This window comes from Aotus nancymaae, unplaced genomic scaffold (genome assembly GCF_030222135.1).
Source record: "Aotus nancymaae isolate 86718 unplaced genomic scaffold, 86718_ANA_hifiasm-v0.15.2.pri h1tg000002l, whole genome shotgun sequence".
In the NCBI taxonomy this organism is placed as follows: domain Eukaryota; kingdom Metazoa; phylum Chordata; class Mammalia; order Primates; family Aotidae; genus Aotus; species Aotus nancymaae.
In genome coordinates, this window is record NW_026988413.1 from 39986313 (window position 1) to 40002867 (window position 16555).

Consider the following 16555-nt stretch of genomic DNA (forward strand, 5'->3'; position numbering starts at 1 on the left):
GCCCAGGAGTTTGAGGTTATAGACAGGAGTTTGAGGGCCTAGAACAAGGTCCTGTCTTAAAAAAAAAAAAGAAATAAACTCCATATCTTTTTGAAATTAAACTTAAGAATATTTGTTTGTCATCTAAAATGTTCAGAAGAATCCATTATCATTGAATAGTTGCAAATTTTTCAATATAATGTTGGTATTGATTAATGAATAGATATTAGCCCCCCACCCCTTTCCCCCAGAGATCAAAAGGAAGCAACTAGCAAGCCCTCAAGCCCTGTCTACCTTGCCTGGCCTCCTATACTTTTCACACAAAGGCTAGGATTGTTTAAATGATTATTATCTGGAAAAACATAGACTTGGGACTTCTTGACTTATAAGATTCCATCTTAAAGCTATAAAATTCAGTGATTTTTCCAACCTGACCAATATGATGAAACCCTGTTTCTACTAAAAATACAACAACAACAAAAATTAGCTGGGCATGGTGGTGCACACCTGTAATCCCAGCTACTCAGGAGGCTGAGGCAGGAGAATTGCTTGAACCCAGGAGGCGGAGGTTGCGGTAAGCTGAGGTTGCGCTACTGCACTCCAGGCTGGGAGACAGAGTGAGACTCTGTCTCAGAAAAAAAAAAAAAAATCAGTGATTTTTGACAATCTTCAGCAACTGAATAGCATTTGCAAGTTTTAAATGACCTTGACTTAGACATCCATGGGCTTGTTAGTGGGACAGTCAGGCAGTTGCTTACCAGGTTCTTTAAGCATTCCCTCCTAGGCTTGCTTACTGTTAGCAAGGACAAACCTGCAGAAGGACCTGCTGTTTCCTGCATAAGCCACTTTCTCTGTGGCTTTACAGAAACTATTCCTTGCGTAACTCCTGTCCCCTACTCCTTCTTTATCAATGCATCTTTTTTTTTTTTTTTTTTTTTTTTTTTGAGACGGAGTTTCGTTCTTGTTACCCAGGCTGGAGTGCAATGGCGCAATCTCGGTTCACCGCAACCTCCGCCTCCTGGGTTCAGGCAATTCTCCTGCCTCAGCCTCCCGAGTAGCTGGGACTACAGGCACGCGCCACCACGCCCAGCTAATTTTTTGTATTTTTAGTAGAGACGGGGTTTCACCATGTTGACCAGGATGGTCTTGATCTCTTGACCTCGTGATCCACCCGCCTCGGCCTCCCAAAGTGCTGGGATTACAGGCTTGAGCCACCGTGCCCGGCCTCAATGCATCTTTTAATTTCCTTCCTCTACCCTCCAACTCACCCTCCACCCTCCAACTATCTGCCCCCTCTTCCAGCTGTTCCCCCCACAACCCCCAATACAGAGGACATCTTCTCCATATAAAAGTTTAAAGAACAGATAAAAAATGTCTGCTGTTAAAGTTAGTCAATAATCAACTTTGAGGAGTGGTGCCAGATGGTTGCATGGTATTTAATAAAAGTTTCTTCACTTTTTTCCCCCGATTTACCACTTGTCTTTTCGTTCACAATTTGTGTAAAATAAGTCTTGCACCAGTGAACCAGGGAACTTTTAGCTTAATATTAAGACACAGTAGCTTGTCGGTAATTGTTGCAAGCTCGATCTCCTGACTGCTTCAAACAGCACTTTCTCTGGTCAAAACCTCTCTTCATACACAAGAATTTCCAGAATTAACTTTTGTTTTGGAATGCCTGGCTATTGGAAATAACTGAGGAAGAAGGTACTCTTGAAAAAATCTGTATTCACAATTAGAGCTGATAGGATAGGTCATTTCATTGTCATTCAAAACAATGTACGACAATTAATTTTAGATTTATTTTATCCTGTGTTCCATAGGTAAAGGATGTTCCTGTTTAATCTTTTGAGTATCCCATTGATTTCTGATATACTGTATATATAAATGTGACAACTCCATAGGACTTTGATATTTTATTTCTCCAGAACATGAAACGGGCACTAATTTTGTTGTGCACTAACTGTTAAGTTAAACTCTCAATAAGTACAACTTCCTCTATGTTCAGGTGGGAATATCATTTCTGCAAAGCTGCAGAGTTAAATATTTTCCATATACCAACTGAAATGTGCACAGCAAGATTATTAGTTGCTAAAACAACGGACCTAAAGGTTGTTTTATTGATTTGGGATTTGATTTCGGACAAAAAAAATTATTATAGCTCAGTTTGAAGCCTTTGTGTTCCCTAATCTTTTTTCCTTTTACAAATGTTATTCTATTTTCATTTAGAGTTAATGCAAATTTTAAAAAATAGCACAGCTAATCTACTACGTTAGCCAAGAGAAAAAAATGAGAAGACTTTTTTTAAAAAAAAAACAAAAACGAGTTTTACCCTCATTGCATATTTCCAATACAAAAAAAAGAACAAAAGTACCGAATGCCTTCCACCTGGGTCTTGTAAATTATGGCTTTGGTGTCTATCAGGTTACTTTTAATGCTTGAAAGAATCATTTATGAGTAAAGAGCAAAGGGAATCCAACTGCACAAAGCAGATGGAAGACTGGGATGCTGCCAAGGGGCTGGGCAGAAGAATTTTTAGATTAGATTTTCCTAACATTAAATATCTGGGAAGATTTTTGTTTCCAGAGAGTTTACTAAAAAAACAGTTAGTCTATTTCTGTTCTGTGGCTACACAAAACTGTAAGGCAGATTTCTACAATACATGAAGGCATCAAATAGGCAATTTAGATGTCTATATCTACTCTTTCTGGGCCACTGAAGCCCATTGAGACCCTCAGTGTCTGCCAACTGCTTATTAAATCTCGGTTTCTTGTTTAGAACAGCCTGAAGATTGGATCTACAGGTAATTAATAAAGAAGGTACTCTATTAAATACATTATAAACAAGACTGTTGACATTCTTGAGTGTCTGAATGAAGTAATTCTTCTCCAGTTAAACAATTAATAAATGGGTAAATGTCTTATTTCCAAAACAATTTTAGTAGATGTTCGCATTTTCTTTTAAAAAAATGAGGAAGAGTAGAATCCTTCATAGCATTTGGATAGTCTCATCATGCTAACCTTGAAAGAAATAATATTTTACTAAAATATGCACTATTTTCTATAACATCTGTATTTATGTTACCATTTCACTTTTGGGAAATGATAATTATTTGCCAAATAGACAGAATGATCCCCCCAGCCCCACTGCTTCATAAGTGAATGTATATAAAATTCTGCTTGTCACTTGTTGTCTATCTATATACATTCATATAATTACACATGGTACTAAAAAGTATGCCTTTTTACCTTTTAAAAAGTATTGCGGTCATTGGAAACTCTTGGATAAACAAGTCACTGGAAATAAACTTAGATAGTAAAACACTGTGGTCCTGAAAATCTGCACACTACTTTATTTGGAAATAGTAGAATTTGCAGAATGTTGCTATAAAGGGCATGCTACTCAAATTACTTGGTTCTGAAGACTTTTACTATGAAAGCAAACTATTTTCTGAAGGAGTAGAGCACAAATAGCTAAATGTTTGGAGCAAAAAATAGAGTTATTATATTATCATTTTGTAAAATCCTTTCCAATTTCACCGTGTGTATTGCACGTAATGTTTAAAAAATCATGTACCACGAAAAATGAGAGATGTCAAATGAGTGACTGATAGGTTTAAATTATTTATAACTATAGAATGTTGACTATTTTCTACAGTTGGGCTGTTCTTTAGAAAAAGAATAAAATTCAGGAAATTTTTTTCGCAATAGGGAGATGTTTCAGGATATTAAAATCTGCTTTAGAAGATGACGTTCCTGTTACAAATCTTATTTTCCCCTAAATTTCTTCAGTGTTTACTTGTTAGTTTGTCTTTTTCTGCCAGGGAAAGTGTCTGATGATATAAATGTTTCCCTTTCTTCCCCTTTCTCCTGCTCCTTCCTCTCTGCTTCTTGCATTTTTGTTTTCTTTCTTTTCAAAATAATTGCTTGTTCATTCATAACATCTCAGAGTTGGGAAGAACTTAGAGACTCTAGACCAATGATCCACTTGTCCATGAATCTTCCAAGTGGCCACACAGGCTCTGCTGGAATATTTTGGCAACAGAGAATTACTTTATTAAGCAACTCAAATATCATTGTTAGAAAATTCTGTGTTATTTTGTGTTAGGATTTATTTAACTGATTATCTATCTATCTATCTATCTATCTATCTATCTATCTATCTATCTATCTGCCTACCTACCTACCTACCTACCTACCTACCTGCCTATCTGCCTACCTACCTACCTATCATCTCAACTTAATTCTGCCTTTTGTAGTTTTCTTAAGAAAAAATGTTAAATGTCAGCCCTTGAAGTGTTTGAAGGTAGTTTTTAATCACCATTCGCTCTCCCCACTTTTTGTCTTTTCCAGCTAAGCAGCTCCATTTCTTTCAGTTGTTTTTCATGTGTCACTGTTTCCAAATGTTTCTTTTAATTTTCTTTTTCCCTGAACCTATTCCCATATCTTGTGACACTTGGTCTGGGGACAGAACAGTAAAGAATAAAATAAGAAAACTGTATTACCTTCTTTTTATTGATCTGTACACTGTTTTTTTTTTTTTTTCCTGCTGTATCTTATTGTTGAATCAAATGCATCTCATTTGAAATTAAATTTTTAAATCTTTTGTATTTTGGCTAGGTCGCACTGCTAGTATGAAGTAATTGATGATTTGAACCTAAGGTAATTAATTATTCCTACTATATTTTCTCATGCTTTGAGTTTCCTTTTACACTGTTTTCTGTGTATTACTTCACTGTTAATGTGTGGGTTTGTTTACACCTCTATTTATGGTCACTGATAAAATGTTGAAGGGTTGAAAACAGACTTATGAAGCATTCCAATTTAATGGCTATAAATACCATCTGTATACTGACAAGTTCTAAATTTATTGTTCTAACTGTGCCTGTTTTCAAGCTTTGAATTGGTATATCCTGCTGACAACTTTGATATTTCAAATTTCCTATGTCCCAAAACATGCCTCTGGATTTCCGTCCTCAAATCTGACAATTCTGTGATCACACAATCAGTCAACCTCAAACCCTACGTGTCAGCTTTAATTTCTCTATTTCCCTCATTACTTTTCCCATGAGGTCTGTTCTACCTTCAAAATCAGTGCTTTGACCCTCTCCCTTTTCACTGCTCCTCCCTGGTCTAAGTTCAGATCTCACTTGAGCAACCTCAACAGGATCCGTGTTTGGATGTTTATTCCCACTCTTCTCTCATACGTTACTTTATCTACAGAGTAGACAAAGAAGCTTTAAAGGATGCACAATTTAATAAATATTCTTGTTAGGGGGTAATACATATACATACACACAGAAAAGTGATAAATCATAAGTATACAACCCAATGATCACAAGGAAAGCATGCCTTATAAGTTTCACTCAGATCAAGAAATAGAACATTATCAGACCTCAGGAGCCTATCTCTGTCACCACCTGCATCCTCCTCCCCAAAAGTAACTACCGTCCTAAACTTTAACATCATGTATTAGATTTGCCTGTTTTAAATTTTTTTGTAAAGAGAATCATACATATTACTCTCTTATTGTGTCTAGTTCATTTTCGTAAACATGACTGTGAGATTCATCCAAGTTCTAAGTAGGAGTGGTTCTTTCATCTTCATTTCATCTTATTCTTGGTTTTTGGACATGGTGTTTTATTGTATGAGTAAGCCAAAATTTTTTCATTCATTCTAATGTTGATGGAATATGGACCATTTCCTGTTTGGGGCTGCTATGAATAATACTACTCTGAACACTTCTAAATATGTGTCTTGGGGTAGATGTATAAACGTTTCTGTTGAGTTTATATCTAAGAAAAGATTTGAGGCATTAAAGGGTAAATATACGTTGGGCAATAGTAGTTACTGCCATATTGGAAAGTGATTACATCAATTTACACTCCCACCAGCAGTGAATGAGAATTACAGTTGCATTTTCACTATGTGTATATAAAACTTTGATTTTGAATAGCAAAAACAAAAAAAATTATCTAAAAAATAGATATTCAACAAGAGTAGAAGAAAATGTTGAGGTTGGCAATGTCTACAGTAAAAGGTGACAAATCTCTGCTGTCATTTTAAAGTTATGAGTTAGTGAAAAGCATAATTGGGTACTGGTTTGAAACCGATATTCTTTCCAAGAGGTGGGTCCCTGGCAAACACACACTCATAGGAAAACACAAAGGCCGAAACAATCAAACTTGCTAAAATATCTCTTTGGGGAATGAAAAATGCACTCTTATCCACTCCACTTGTTTCCTAGGAAAAAACATCAAATGCTGGAGAAAATATCTTGTTTTTCCAAACTGCCTTTTTTTAAAAAAATTGTAATTTAGGTTCTGGGGTACATGTGCAGATCATGCAGGATTGTTGCATAGGTACCTACATGGCAAGGTGGTTTGCTGCCTTCATCCCCCCATCACCTATATCTGGCATTTCTCCTCTCATTATCCCTCCCCATCCTCCCCACCCAGCTGTCCCTCCCCTAACCCCCCAACTGACCACAGTGTGTGATGCTCCCCTCCCTGTGTGCACATGTTCTAGTTGTTCAACACCCACCTATGAGTGATAACATACGGTGTTGGTTTTCTGTTCTTGTGTCAGTTTGCTGAGAATGATGGTTTCCAGATTCATCCATGTCCCTATGAAGGACATGAACTCATCGCTTTTTATGGCTGCATAGTATTCCATAGTATACATATGCCACATTTTCTTTATCCAGTCTGTCGATGATGGACATTTGGGTTGGTTCCAGGTCTTTGCTATTGTAAACAGTACTGCAATGAACATACATGTGCATGTGTTTTTATAATAGAATGATTTATAATCCTTTGGGTATATACCCAGTAATTGAGTTGCTGGGTCAAATGGTGTTTCTATTTCTAGGTCCTTGAGGAATTGTCACATTGTCTTCCACAATGGTTGAACTAATTTGTACTCCCACCAACAGTGTAAAAGTGTTCCTATTTTTCCACATCCTCTTCAGCATCTGTTGTCTCCTGATTTTTTAATGATCGCCATTCTAACTGGTGTGAGATGGTATCTCAATGTGGTTTTGATTTGTATTTCTCTAATGACCAGTGATGATGAGCATTTTTTCATATGTTTTTTGACCTCATAGATGTCTTCTTTTGTAAAGTGTCTGTTCATATCCTTCGCCCACTTTTGAATGGGTTTGTTTTTTTCTTGCAAATCTGTTTTAGTTCTTTGTAGATTCTGGATATTAGCCCTTCGTCAGATGGGTAGATTGCAAAAATTTTTTCCCATTCTGTTGGTTACCAGTTCACTCTAATGAGTGTTTCCTTTGCTGTACAGAAGCTCTGAAGTTTAATTAGATCCTATTTGTCTGTTTTGGCTTTTGTTGCCATTGCTTTTGGTGTTTTAGCCATGAAGTCCTTACCTATGCCTATGTACTGAATGGTTTTGCCTAGGTTTTCTTCTAGTGTTTTTATGGTGTTAGGTATTATGTTTAAGTCTTTAATCCATCTGGAGTTAATTTTAGTGTAAGGTGTCAGGAAGGGGTCCAGTTTCTGCTTTCTGCGCATGGCTAGTCAGTTTTCCCAACACCATTTATTAAACAGGGAATCCTTTCCCCATTGCTTGTTTTTGTCAGGTTTGTCAAAGATCAGATGATTGTAGATGTGTGGTGTTGCTTCTGAGGCCTCTGTTCTGTTCCATTGGTCTATGTCTCTGTTTCGATACCAGTACCATGCTGTTTTGATTACTGTTGCCTTGTAGTATAGTTTGAAGTCAGGCAGCATGATGACTCCAGCTTTGTTCTTTTTGCTTAGGATTGTTTTGGCTATGTGGGCTCTCTTTTGGTTCCATATGAAGTTTGAAGTGGTTTTTTCCAGTTCTGTGAAGAAGGTCATTGGTAGCTTGATGGGGATAGTATTGAATCTATAAATTACTTTGGGCAGTATGGCCATTTTCACGATGTTGATTCTTCCCAACCATGAGCATAGGATGTTTGCCATCTGTTTGTATCCTATCTTATTTCATTCAGCAGTGGTTTGTAGTTCTCCTTGAAGAGGTCCTTTACATCCTTTGTTAGTTGTATTCCTAGGTATTTTATTCTCTTTGTAGCGATTGTGAATGGGAGTTCACTTTTGATTTGACTCTCTGTTTGTCTGTTATTGGTGTATAGAAATGCTTGTGATTTCTGCACATTGATTTTGTATCCTGAGACTATGCTGAAGTTGTTTATCAGTTTCAGGAGATTTTGGGCTGAGACGATGGGGTCATCTAGATAAACAATCATGTCATCTGTGAACATAGACAATTTGACTTCCTCTCTTCCTGTTTGAATACACTTTATTTTTTTCTCTCTAGTTAATATTAGAACTAGAACTTCCAATACTGTATTAAATAAGAGTGGTGTGAGAGGACATCCTTGTCTTGTGCCAGATCTCAAAGGGAATGCTTCCAGTTTTTGCCCAGTCAGTATGATATTGGCTGTGGGTTTGTCATAAATAGCTTTTATTATTTTGTGATACGTACCATCAATGCCTAATTTATTGAGGGTTTTTAGCATAAAGGGCTGTTGAATTTTGTCAAAGGCCTTTTCTGCATCTATTGAGATAATCATGTGGTTTTTGTCTTTGGTTCTGTTTATGTGATGGATTACATTTATAGACTTGTGTATGTTGAACCAGTCTTGCAACCCCGGGATGAAGCCTACTTGATCTTGATAAATAAGCTTTTTGATTTGCTGTTGCATTCTGTTTGCCAGTATTTTATTGAAGATTTCTGCATCAATGTTCATCATGGAAATTGGCCTGAAGTTTTCTTTTTTAGTTGCGTCTCTGCCCAGTTTTGGTATTAGGATGATATCGGTTTCAATAAATGAGTTGGGGAGGATTCCCTCCTTTTGTATCGTTTGGAATAGTTTCAGAAGGAATGGTACCAGTTCCTCTTTGTAAGTCTGGTAGAATTTGGCTGTAAACCCATCTGGACCTGGGCTTTTTTTAGTTGGTAGGCTATTAATTGCTGCCTCAACTTCAGCCCATGTTATTGGTCTATTCAGGGATTCAACTTCTTCCTGATTTAGTCTTGGGAAAGTGCAAGTGTCCGGGAATTTATCCATTTCTTCCAGATTTACTGGTTTGTGTGCATAGAGTTGTTTGTAGTAATCTCTGATGGTAGTTTGTATTTCTGTGGAATTGGTGGTGATGTCCCCTTTACCGTTTTTTATTGCATCTATTTGATTCTCTCTTTCCTTTTTTATTAGTCTGGCTGGTGGTCTATTTATTTTGTTATCTTTTCAAAAAACCAGCTCCTGGATTTGTTGATTTTTTTAAAGGTTTTTTTTTGTGTCTCTATCTCCTTCAGTTCTGCTCTGATCTTAGTTATTTCTTGTCTGCTGCTAGCTTTTGAGTTTTTTTTGATCTTGCTCCTCTAGCTCTTTCAATTTTGATGATAGGGTGTTGATTTTGGATCTTTCCTTGCTTCTCATGTGGGCATTTATTGCTATAAATTTTCCTCTAGACCCTGCTTTAAATGTGTCTCAGATATTCCCATATGTTGTGTCTTCATTCTCATTGGTTTCAAAGAACATCTTTATTTCTGCCTTCATTTAATTGTTTATCCAGTAAACATTCAAGAGCCAGTTGTTCAGTTTCTATGAAGTTGTGCAGTTCTGAGCTAGTTTCTTAATCCTGAGTTCTAATTTGATTGCACTGTGGTCTGAGAGACTGTTTGTTATGATTTCTGTTCTTTTGCATTTGCTGAGGAGTGATTTACTTCCAATTATGTGGTCAATTTTAGAGTAAGCGTGATGTAGTGCTGAGAAGAATGTATTTTCTGTGGATTTGGGGTTAAGAGTTCTGTAAATGTCTATTAAGTTCACTTGGTCCAGATCTGCATTCAAGTCCTGGATTTCCTTGTTGATTTTCTGTCTCGTTGATCTGTCTAATATTGACAGTGGAGTGTTGAAGTCTCCCACTATTATTGTGCGGAAGTCTAAGTCTCTCTGTAGAGCATTAAGGACTTGCATTATGTATCTAGATGCTCCTGTATCGGGTGCGTATATATTTAGGATCATTAGCTCTTCTTGTTGTATTGATCCTTTTACCATTATGTAATGCCCTTCTTTGTCTCTTTTGATTTTTGTTGGTTTAAAGTCTGTTTTATCAGAGACTAGGATTGCCACCCTTGCTTTTTTTTGCTCTCCATTTGCTTGGTAAATGTTCTTCCATCCCTTTATTTTGATTCTGTGTGTGTCTTTGCACATGAGATGGATTTCCTGAATACAGCACACTGATGGTTCTTGGCTTTTTATCCAATTTGCCAGTCTTCATCTTTTGATTGGGACATTTATTCCATTTACATTTAATGTTACTATTGCTATGTTTGAATTTGATCCTGCCATTTTATTACTGGTTGGTTGTTTTGCCCTTTGGTTGACATAATTTCTTCATTGCATCATTGGTCTTTACCATTTGGTTCTTTTTGGCAGTGGCTGGTACTGGTTTTTCCTTTCTGTGTTTAGTACTTCCTTCAGGAGCTCTTGCAGGGCAGGTCTGGTAGTGACAAAATCCCTCAGCAATTGCTTGTCCACAAAGGATTTCATTTCTCCTTCATTTATGAAGCTTAGTTTGGCTGGATATGAGATTCTAGGTTGAAAGTTCTTTTCTTTAAGGATGTTGAATATTGGCCCCCAATCTCTTCTGGCTTGTAGGGTTTCTGCCAAGAGATCCGCTGTGAGTCTGATGTGCTTCCCTTTGTGGTGACCCAAACTTTCTCTCTGGCTGTCCTTAGTATTTTTTCCTTCGTTTCAACCCTGGTGAACCTGACGATTATGTGCCTTGGGGTTGCTTTTCTAGAGGAGTATCATTGTGGTGTTCTCTGTATTTCCTGTATTTTATTGTTGGCCTGCCTTGCTGGGTTGGGGAAGTTCTTCTGGATAATATCCTGAAGAGTGTTTTCCAGCTTGGATTCATTCTCCTTGTCATTTTCCGGTACACCAATCAGGCATAGATTAGGTCTTTTCACGTAATCCTATATTTCTTGAAGGCTTTGTTCACTTCTTTTCACTCTTTGTTCTCTTTTCTTGCCTTCTCATTTTATGTCATTGATTTGATCTTCAATCTCTGATATCCTTTCTTCTGCTTGATCTATTCAGCTATTGAAACATGTGTATGCTTCATGAAGTTCTTGTGCTGTGTTTTTCAGCTCTATCAAGTCATTTATGTTCCTCTCTAAGTTTGTCATCCTAGTGAGTATTTAATCTAACCTTTTTTCAAGGTTTTTAGTTTCTTCGCATTGGGATAGAACATGTTCCTTTAACTCAGAGAAGTTTGTTATTACCCACCTTCTGAAGCCTGCTTCTGTCAATTCATCAAATTCACTCTCCTTCCTGCTTTGTTCCCTTGCTGGTGAGGAGTCTTGAACTCATGGTTGGGGAGAGACATTCTGGTTTTTGATGGTTTCATTCTTGCACTGGTTTCTCCCCGTCTCTTGGATTTATATAGTTTTGATCTCATGTAGCTGCTTAGGGAGGCAGCCTTTCCTTTGTCTGCCTGCGGAGGTGCTGCTGGGCTGCCACAGATTCAGTGGAGGTGCTGCATCTTTTATTTACTCAGGAAAATTAGACTGGCTTCTGTAATGGTTGCTTCCCTTCTGCCCGCCTAGCTGGAGCATTCCTGGTCACTCTCTAACTGATGTTCTGGGTGTCTAACTCTGAAGTGAGAGTTTTTTGGCCTGCTGGGTTTTGTGTGGTGGTGGGGGGACCATCCTGCCATTTGGGCTGTTTCCCTGCATTCTGTTCCCCTTCTTACTAGGTGTGGGTAGCTCTGTCCCACTAGCTTTTTGGCTTTCTCGGCGTCCACCGGTGCTTCCGCTTGCCGGTGCTTCCGCTTGGATCTATCTGACAGCCCCAGGGCCGAAGTTGCTGTTTTGCCCTGTTGAGGCAGCTCGCTGAGGCTTTTCAGCCTATTGAAGATCTCCTGTTCTGTGGGTTGTAGAGGGCTTGGGTAGAGCACTGTATCCAACCAAAGTCCCAGAGTGGGAGATCCCCCAGTTCTCCGGTCGGTTGCACACTCCTCCTGGGTGGGGCAATGCTCCACCTTGCTGCAACTTGCCCTATTTGGTTTATACCAACTGTCCAACCAGACCCAGTAATGAACCTGATACCTCGTCTGGAATTGTGGAGACCCTTCGGCTTCTGCATCTCTCTCGCTGGGAGCTGCTTTCTGGAACTGCCTCTTATTTGGCCATCTTGGGATCCTCCTCTGCCTTTTAACATATATTATTATGAGCCAGTAGATCATTTTTCTCTGAGTATGTTAACACATGCTGCCTCACAGTTCTTCATTTATGCACTTTCTATTTCTCTTGTCTTTCCTGTCTCTTCAGTCTAATTATTCACTAGGCCTTTATCTTCTCCAGACATGTATATAAAGCTTACCTTAACCACATAAACTTAAAATCTTTCTTTCTTTTTTTTTCTTTTGAGATGGAGTCTCGCTCTATCAACCAGGCTGGAGAGCAGTGGTGCAATCTCAGCTCACTGAAACCTCCACCTCCCGGGTTCAAGTGATTGTACCATGTCAGCCTCCCGAGTAGCTGGGCTTACAGGCGTGTGCCACCATGCCTGGCTAGTTTTTGTATTTTTTTTTTTTAAGTAGAGACAGGGTTTCACCATGTTGACCAGGCTGGTCTCAAACTCCTGACCTCAAGTGATTCACCTGCTTCAGCCTCCTAAAGTGCTGGGATTATAGGCATGAGCCATTGCACCCAGCTAAAGAAAATTTTTAGCACATTTTATCTATGATTTTGATATGTAGGATTGACAGGTGAGAAACACATATCTAATTACTTGGTGATTTGGGTTAACTTTCACAGTGTAGAGTCAGTGTTAGCACCTCAGATTCAAACCAAAACTTTTTTGAGAGTAAAAAGAGAGGGAGGCATTGTTGCTAATTATATCAAGACTTCATCATGATAATTACAATCAATCTACACAGGGACTGTCCTAGGCAAATTAGGACCTATTGCTGCCCTAGCTTGATAATTGTCTTCAGATCATTTTCTTCCCTTTCAGGAGCTCTGGACAGTGGATCCTCTATTTTGAATGTTTTAAAGAAATGGGGGTTGTTCAGGAGATTATGGAAAGGAGAATTTCCCCCAAAAGTATGGTGTGTAGAAAAAAATGTAAGTTTAGAGTTAGGTTTTAGTTTCTGGAAACTCAGGTATAATTTGGTTGTTAGTCAACCTCTCTTATCATTGGGTTCTTCATTGCCAAATGGTAAAAACCTAAGAATAAAACTATTTAGCTCTGTAATTTTCAGAAAAGATACTCAGTAAATTCTAGCCTACTTAGAGGGTCAGTGCTTACAAATAAGGCAACCAAAGGGAGGGGAGGGGGCTTCATATTGAGGAAGGTCCTATTGGCTTATCTGACTCATAATTCTCAATATTATACACATCTTTTACATTTTTCTGCAAGTACTTTTACACTGTCCCTATGAGCTATCTTGTGAGCAGACTGGGTCATTGCTATTACACCCCTGTTAGAGACAAAGAAACTGAGGCTCAGGGAAGTCCACAGATTTTACAAAGTTTCCATGGTTATTAAATGTTAAGTCCAGGATATAAACCCACATTTCTTTATACATCATCCTGTACTCATCCACCGAGATATCACACTTATTTGAAAGGAATTTTTCGATATTAAAATGTTTAAGGTGTGTGGTTGCGTAATATCGTTGGCTTTATTTATCTACACAAGTGAGGTGTTGATTATCATTCTGGAAGCTCAAAGATCAAATCATGAATCTTCTATTATCTGCATATGAATTGCACATTTTATGGTGATTCTTAAACAAACGTTCAATTCTGTAGTTGCCTTCCCCTGAATACTAGAAATGCCTCAGATAGTTTTCTTTCAACCCTCTTCAGTGAGAACATTCTGCAATGGGAGTGCTCATATTGTTTCCAAAATGGAATTAATAATTTAAATCTGTGATTAAAAGCACACAAATTATTTCAAAGGCAAATAAAAAGTTAGTTGTGGACCAATAATTGCTTAGAATTTTTCCCAAAAGACTTTTTTGATTGATAGCACCAGAAAGTTAGAATTAATCTGAGAAACTTGGATAGTCAGGACCTTGCTAGTTCTTCAACAACAAAGAAAAGTGGGGGACCAGGGAAAACAGGTGGATAATGTTCCAATTCCATGGGAGTGGCACATGCCTCTCCAATGGGAGTGGGCTGACCGTGGAGCACCAGTCAATAAGCGGTTATTTAAAAAGAGAAACATAAATATGTCTAAATGTTTTTCTGTATTGATTCCAACTTTCTTTTCTTTTCTTTCTTTCTTTTTTTTTTTGAGATGGAGTCTTGCTCTGTTGCCAGGCTGGAGAAACAGCCACCCACATAGTGGCAGGGTCTACCCAAACACTCTGAAATGCCTCAAAAAACACCAGGCTAAACTCATAGAAGGAAATGTATGTATGTTTTGGGAGAATAGACTAAGTGAAAGTTGGAATCAGAATAGGCAAATCTATACAGACAGAAAGTAGCTCAGTGGTTGCCTGGGACTGGAGGAGATAGAGAGCTCAGGTGATGCTAGCTAATGGGTCTGGATTTCTTTTGGATAATAAAAATGTTCTAAAATTTATTGTGGTCATTGATGGTTGTACAATTCTGTCAATATACTAAAAACTATTTTGGACACTTTAAATTTGTAAATTATATGTTAGATGAAGTATAGCTAAATAAGCTGTTAAAAAAGAAATATAAATATGTCTAAATGTTTTTCTGTATTGATTCCAACTTCCTTTTCTTTTTTTTTAATTTTTTTAATTTTTTTTTTTTTTGAGGCGGAGTCTCACTCTGTTGACAGGCTGGGGTACAGTGGAGTGATCTCAGCTGACTGCAACCTCCACCTTCTGGGTTCAAGTGATTCTCCTGACTCAGCCTCCTGAGTCGCTGGGATTACAGGCATGCATCATCATACCTGGCTAATTTTTTTGTATTTTAAGTAGAGATGGGCTTTCACCATGTTGGCCAGGATGGTCTCAATTTCCTGACCTCATGATCCACTGCCTTGGCCTCCCAAAGTGCCCGGATTACAGGTGTGAGTCACTGCGCCAGGGCCCCAGGCATTTTCTATAAATGGATTCATACAATATGTGGTGTCTATGAATGATGTCTTTCACGTGGCCTGATGTTTCCAAGGTGTATTCCTGAATAATACTCCTTTTAGCAATGCTATCTATTCATCAGTTAATGGACATTTGGTTATTTCCACTTTTGGGTTATAACAAATAAAAATGCTTTGAACATTTGTATATAAGTTTTTAGATACCCACTTGTTTTCATTTCTTTTGGATATATACCTAGGAGTGAATCATGTTAACTCTATGTTTACTCCTTTGAGGAACTGCCAGGCTGTTTTCCAAAGCGACTGCACCATTTTACATTCCCACTAGCATGTTTTCCATGTGCCCATCAATAGTTGTTATTATGTGTTTTTTATTATAGCCATCCTAGTGGATGTGAAATGGTATTTTATTGATTTACATTTTCCTAATCACTAACTATAAATTGCATTTTTGTACAAGATGTTAGCCAACATATATGCCATTTGAAGAGTAATATCAGACTTCTAAACTAAAAGTTGAATATTTTTTTCCTAAAACATTTTCTCCACTATGAAAATTCTTAGTTCATTTTATATACTTAATATTCCACAGTTATTTCTTTCCCCTGGATTTATCATGTGGAAATGAAGTTACAGTGTATCACAATATTAGTTATATCTTTTCTGGGGGCAAGATATTCTTTTCTCCAGAAAAACTGTAGGAGATAAGATCTATGCCTCTTATTTATTTTGAAACCTTATCAGGATCTAATACAAAATTGAACATGTAGTTTGGGCTCAATAAAGATTGGCTTATTGACTGGTTCAGTTAATTGCTCATTTTTGCTGAGCTGATTTAAATTATCTTAAAGTTAAAAAGAAAATAACAGAAGCAATATTGACAAAGAATAAACTTTATCAATATTTGAGTAATTAAGATTTTACCAAATTAATTTTTAATTCCTAGACTAACAGAGTCTGTTGATTAAATGAAACAGCATCTCTAAGATAAGGAATTGGCAATTCCCTGTGGTGGGGAGTATGTTGCATGAGGCCATGTGTTGCTGTTTCAGAGAGTTACATGGGGAGTTTTTCTTATGTCTGTCAACAGGACAAATAAAATAATATCTATAGATTCTATTGGGAGATATTTGGAGGCTAACCAAGGAGCATATGAGCAAAACTAGTAGTGTTTTTTTTTTGTTGTTGTTGTTTTTTGAGACAGAGTCTGGCTCTGTTGCCCAGGCTGGAGTGCAATGGCACAGTCTCGGCTCACTGCAAAGTAGTTTTAAGGGAGTCAGTGTTCATATTTTCATTTATTTGACTTCCCTATATACTCTTTACCAAAATTAATTTGCTAGATAAGTGATCTGTGTCTGTGCTTTTCTTTTATTAAAAGTTGCTCCTTTTAGCCAGGCACAGTGACTCATGCCTATAATTCGAGCACTTTGAAAGGCCAAGGTGGGAGGATTGCTTGAAGCCAGGAGTTTGAGACTAGCTTGGACAACAT